General features: G+C 42.7%; 1 protein-coding gene across 3 annotated transcripts in view; it reads right to left on the bottom strand.

Annotated features, from left to right (window-relative positions):
* The window catches only part of RIMKLB (ribosomal modification protein rimK like family member B), a 59,223-nt gene extending 53,230 nt beyond the window's left edge, over positions 1–5,993 (bottom strand). For 2 of the 3 annotated variants that reach the window (XM_046663451.1, XM_046663444.1), the window contains exon 1: positions 5,668–5,955. The gene's annotated coding sequence lies outside the window, so the exon portion shown is untranslated. The other variant, XM_046663455.1, reaches the window with a different exon arrangement.
* Between the last annotated feature and the right edge of the window lie 7 nt (positions 5,994–6,000).

Consider the following 6,000-nt stretch of genomic DNA (forward strand, 5'->3'; position numbering starts at 1 on the left):
TAACAAATTTACTCTTTCATACTTTACTCAAAGGTTATAGGAAATTATTCCCTTGACATCAAGGTTTGCATTATGTTAGCAAGCAGCGGTGCTGTTGATAAGTGGTACTTTATTTTTACAGTAGTTAAGATTATCATTTTACATTTGAGGATTTTACTTTTACATTTATTTTCACATCTCTGTAGAAGTATTTCTATATCCTTCCCTCCAAAAACACAAACCATTCAAAGTCAAAAATTAGTCATAATCACAGATAAACTAAGAGTCTAAGAGAACTACTAACTACACAAAACTAAGCATTTAATTAAGTAATACATTCAATTAATATTTGTATGCCTATGCACTCTTACCTAAAGACACCACAGTAAACAAAACAGACAGTCCCAGCCCTCACAGAGTTAAAAATGATCTCACGTTAAAATGTCATGAGTAAGAAAAAATGCTCAACATCACTAATCATTAGAAAAATGCAAATCAAAACCACAAAACCACCTTACAGACGTTAGGATGGCTACTATTAAAAAAACAAAAAAACAAGTATTGGGAAAGATGTGGAAAAACTGGAAGCCTTGCAAACTGTTGGTGGTAACATAAAATAGTGCAGCTACTACGGAAAACAGTATGGTGGTTCCTCAAAAAATTAAAAATAGGATTACCACATGATCCAGCAATTCCACTTTTAGGTATATACTCAAAAGAACTGAAAGCAGAATCTGTACACACCTGATCATAGCAGTATTATTCACAATAGCTAAAAGGTGGAAGCAAGCCAAGTGTCCATCAACAGATGAATAAGCAAAATGCACTATGTACATACAATGCCTTAAAAAGGAATTAAATGCTGATACATGCTACAACATGGATAAACCTTGAGGATATTATGCTCTGGTGTCTTAAGTAGCCAAATTCATAGAGATAGAAAGTAGAATGGTGGTTGCCAGGGGCTGAGGGGTTGGGAGAATGGTGAGACACTGTTTTACAGGCACAGAGTTTCAGTTTTGCAAGACAAAAAGAATTCCAGAGATGGATATGGTGATGATTGCACAACAATATGAATACACTTAATACCACTAACCTGTGTACTTAACAACAGTTAAGATGGTAAATTTTATGTTGTATTTTACCACAACAAAAAGAAAATTGGAAAAGGGGGGAAAAAATCTCATGAGCAAATTAACAAGCAAATTTTTACACGTTTCCAACTAAAGGGTCAGGAAATTATGTTTTTATTTAAATTACCTGTAGCTTGGTTACTAAGATTCCCAAAATAGTCTGTGGCATATAAAACCTATTAAACGTTTTTTTTAAAAGTTTTCCGTGGAATTCAAATAAAAATTTTGTGTGTGGGGGGTTGTGAGGAAGATTGGCCCTGAGCTAACATCTTTTGCCAATCTTCCTCTTTTTTTTTTTTTTGGTCTCCCTAAAGCCCCAGTATATAGTTGTGTATCCTGGTTGCAAGTCATTCTAGTTCTTCTCTGTGGGGTGCCGCCACAGCATGGCTTGATGAGTGATGTGTAGGTCTATGCCCAGGATCCAAACCCATGAACCCATGAACCCCAGGCCGCCAGAGCAGAGCAGGCAAACTTAACCACTCGGCCACAGGGCTGGCCCCTCAAATAAAATTTCTAATGATTTCACTTAATAGAGGAATGTTACATCAAAGTATCTCCGGAACATGGCACAAAATTTGAAAAATGTTGCTGAGATGCAATGCACAGTTTAGCTCAAAGTTCATCACATTTAACACGCTAAATGTTGGGCCTTCCTTGCAAATTTTCTTTCTGGACATTACTTTGAAAAAGGAGTTAGGAAGCTATTTATGTAATTCAGCCAAAAGCTTTATAAACATGGCTAACTAAATCACGTCAGAGGAAGAAGCTAACAACTGAGTCCTCCAAAGCACTAGGGAAAAATTCCAAGGTTGCTATCTGGCCAAACTTGCATGAATTTTCAAGATGTAGTTTTCTGATAAAGAATCAAAGTCTGACATGCTGCCAAATATGGGGCAGCAGAACAATAACAGAACTGGTCTGATCTTACATAGTAAATCCATGTTCTACTTTGGACACCTTATATTTCTAGGAACATGGAGAGCTGGTATCAGAAGGCATTAAAAAAGAGAGAGAGAGAAAGAAAGAAAAATGGAATGTAAAAAGATGAGAGTGAAAAGTGAGGGGTAGGTTTAGATTACTTTTTTTTGGGTCAACTTGGTGATGTGTTGCCACTTGTGAAAGAAAGGTAGTAAAAACTACTTAGCCATATCAATGTTTACACCAATTGGCACACATTTTATAGAATCTAGTAGACTCTTCCAGACATTGCTGGGAGAACTGACTGACAGACGAAAAGAACAGGGATCAACAAAATTAGATTGTAAACTCCAAGAAGATGGAATCCCTGTTTCACTCTCCGCTGTTATCCCCAGTGGACAATACTGAACCTCAAATGCGAGAGAGAAAAGTTAAGGGTTATGAGTTACTTTAAAGGAGGCTGCTGTATTAAGTCATAAGGGAGTATCAAAAAGTCATAGCGATTTTCAATATTAAATAGCAGGCAAATACATACCCCAGAAGATCTAAACCTGTCAAAAATTCTTAATTTATTTTTTGAGTTTCTCATTAAAAACAAAAAACCCAAGCCTAATGCTACTTTCCATCATCATCATACAACTGATCCTGAAATAACTAGCTTTATTAACAATCAAAAGTAGGAGGAAAAAAAACAATTTCTGTAAGAGGAGGAAAAAAGATATAAGCAGATGGGTTCCATGCAGACCACGCTCTAAAAGAGTAGAGCTGGCTAGCTCTGTGGCTTTTGTCCTCCAAGCCAATTTTGAAAGGAAAAAACACTAGAAAACAAAACATTGAAAATATCACCATGGCATTAGCTACCATGAAGTAAGAAAGTCCTTTTCTGCAAATCTAACATCTACACAGATATATGTGGCACATGAATCTAAAATACATTATGTACAGATATTTTTGGAGGTACTATATTTCTTAACAAACCTTAATATGACAAGCAGGAAAATTCCCAAGTATTGAAAGACAATTTCCCCAACATCTGTACCTAATCTCGCCTATTCAACCTCTCTTGAAATAACTGCATGTGCCAGTACAGCTAACATCTAAAAACAATACTTTTTTCATTGTTCCTATCAGAATCTACTTTCTGGTTTTAAAATAACAGAACTATTACAATTTCTAAAGGTTCTTTTCTCAAAGGTTTACAACAATCTCACTTGCAGAGACTACTCTTTGTAAACTAACCTGCCATAAAGTCTCCCTAAAAATCCACCTCACTGGAGTACCCCCCCAAAAACAGTTGTCAGCAAGCAATATATATTAAAACTCACCCTCCTTACTTTATGTTTGGTTTTCTCTCCCTCTTCACAAGTTGTTCGTGGGTAGAGAAGTTCTTCGTCCACCCACTGTCACTCACTTTAGATCTCTACACCCGCTCCCCAGAGGAAGATGATAAAAGCTACTTCCCAACGTGTGGAACTACGGGGTGTGCTCTGTGCCCTTCCCCCAACCTCTTCCAGTGTTCACAGTGTTTACCTCCCAGGGAGGGGAGAAGTTTTGAGAAATCAGTCTAGTGACTTATCAGTAGCAAATCCCAGGCGGATACAAATTGGGGAAAGGAAGAATTGGGAGATATTTTAAAAGATATGTTTCATCCTGTGCCCCAAAAAACTAATGCCTGAAGCTTGGCTGGTGTTCACTGGTCAGAGGCAAAAAATAATACTCCGTTTAGTGTGTTTCTTCACGATATGGATGAGAAGGGATAGAGGGTTTATAAGACGTTCCTGGTAATTTCCTTCCGGAGAGGAAAAGAGAACTAAATAAGAAAGGAAAAGAAAAAAATGGATAATTTCTTGTTGTCACTTTCCCTTCCACCCCCCAGATGCTATTATATTCAATAGCTATTATATTCAGTAGGGATTCAAAGGAAACGTGAGAAAAATTTTTTAAAAACTATCCACCAGAAACTAAGATAAGAGGAATTTTAGCTGGTAGCCAAAAGTCTAAAGGTTAGGTAGACAGCTCCTTACCCCCTGCAGGGGTAAAGGCGGGACGAGGAAAGTGGCTGTTGACTGAGCAGAGGATTTTGTGACTGAATTTGCTGTTCCCCTTCTTGGCTCTCTGTTCTCGGAATCACAGACCGCCCCCCTCCCCGACAAGTGGACTCCAGCACCTGGTGGGGGTAAGAGAAGACAGGAGAGAGAAAAAGGGAGACAGAGAAAGATGAAAACATCAACAGCCATGTTGCCACCTAACAACTAAATCTAGACATGAAAGAAGGAAAAGTAACAGGACCAACCAAGTCGGAAAGGGATAAACAAAAGGTTACCTCAAAACAAACAGGCCTCCTCCCCTCTGACGCACTAACCAACTAGCACACAGTAACCATTAGAAAAATAATTTAACTGTGACTGTTAATCTTTAAAATTAGAGGTTTTCATTCTAAAAGTTAGAAAACAAATATTGAATCTCCATGACTGGAATTTCAGAGAGTGTTTTATTTCAAATGAATATCTGAAAGTACTCTGACAACGAATTGTTTTTAAGAAATCGTTTTAAAAAACAGAAAAAAATGACCTGTAAACTACCCAGTGTTGTACAAAAAAATGAGATTTAAGTAACATTTAAATTTGAATGGTTACAGTTAATAATTAAGAAACTCCACAAATATTATAAACATACTAGGCCCACAAAAAAGAAAAATCTCCCATATTAGGCTGCCCGCATACTTTTCATACAGATTGAGAATTTGACCCAACTCCACAAAGATGGGGCAACAATTTATGTCAGTAAGGGGAAAATAACAGCACCTTGAAAGAATTCACACACAAGTTACATTCAACACGGTTCGTATAATAACCCCACTCAGAGAAGAGAATCAACGCCCCGTCTCTACTCATCAACACAAATGGGATAAAATACTGGGATTACAGATCAGCTATCAGAGATAAGGCTAAACCAATAAGGTAAACCTTAAGTTATTATCCCCTAACTGGGATTTTTTAAAGGGGGGGGGGGGGTAAAATTTGCATTATGGTACAATGCTTAAAAGAAATCAAAGATAAGCCATTATTTTGTCACCCCATTCTCACTCAGAGGGCTGTCAAACGAAAAAGAGGAATGACTGCCACACGCTAAAATTTACACGTAAGGAGGAACAAACGGAATTAAAAACAATAACTGCAGGACGCACACCGCATCCTCGCCGCGGTCGCACCGCAGGAATTCGCCTGATGGAGGCACGGGCGGCAGGGCTCGCCACGCTCCCAGGGACAGGTTAGCACGACGCCGCCGTCCTCCAACCAGCACTCGCAGGGTCACCACACCCCCTCAGCCCGGGAACCATACTTCCTCACGCCCGCCTCGCCGCCCCGCTCCGGCACGCTTCTGCCGGCCACACGCTCCCGGCCGCAGCGACCCCTCCCGGCGCCCGCCACGGCCCACGGGCCGCCCCGCCGCCCGCCGCCCCCCGGCCCCGGCGCCGAGGCGACCACCGGCCTTCCCCAGCCCGCTGCCCTCCCCGGCCGCGGCCCCGCTCGGCCCCGAGTTCATTCGGCCCGAGTCGCCCGCCGGGGGAGAAGGCGGGGGGCGCGCCGCCGCCTTACGCCCTCCGCCCGCGGAGGGCAGCGGCCGTACCGCTCACCTGGCTCCGGCGGCTCCTCCCTCACTCGCGGCCAGCGGAGCCGGGTCGGGGCCTCGGAGGGCAGCGCGGGCAGCGAGCGGCTGGAAGCCCGAGGAGAGGGGGAGGGGTCGGGATGCCGGGGCCGCCTCCTTTCTCCTCCGCCGCCGCGGCTCCCGCGGCCAGGCCGGGCGCCCTCGCACACTCGCCCTCCTCCTCGCAGCCTCGCGCCAGCTCGGGCTCTCCCTCAGCCCCACTCCCGCACACACGCACTCCCACACGCACTCACACCCGGCCGCTCCTCGCTCCCTCACTCGCCTGTCGTGCGCGCGCGCGCGCCGCCCCGCTCACACACAG

This window comes from Equus quagga, chromosome 1, assembly GCF_021613505.1.
Source record: "Equus quagga isolate Etosha38 chromosome 1, UCLA_HA_Equagga_1.0, whole genome shotgun sequence".
NCBI lineage: Eukaryota > Metazoa > Chordata > Mammalia > Perissodactyla > Equidae > Equus > Equus quagga.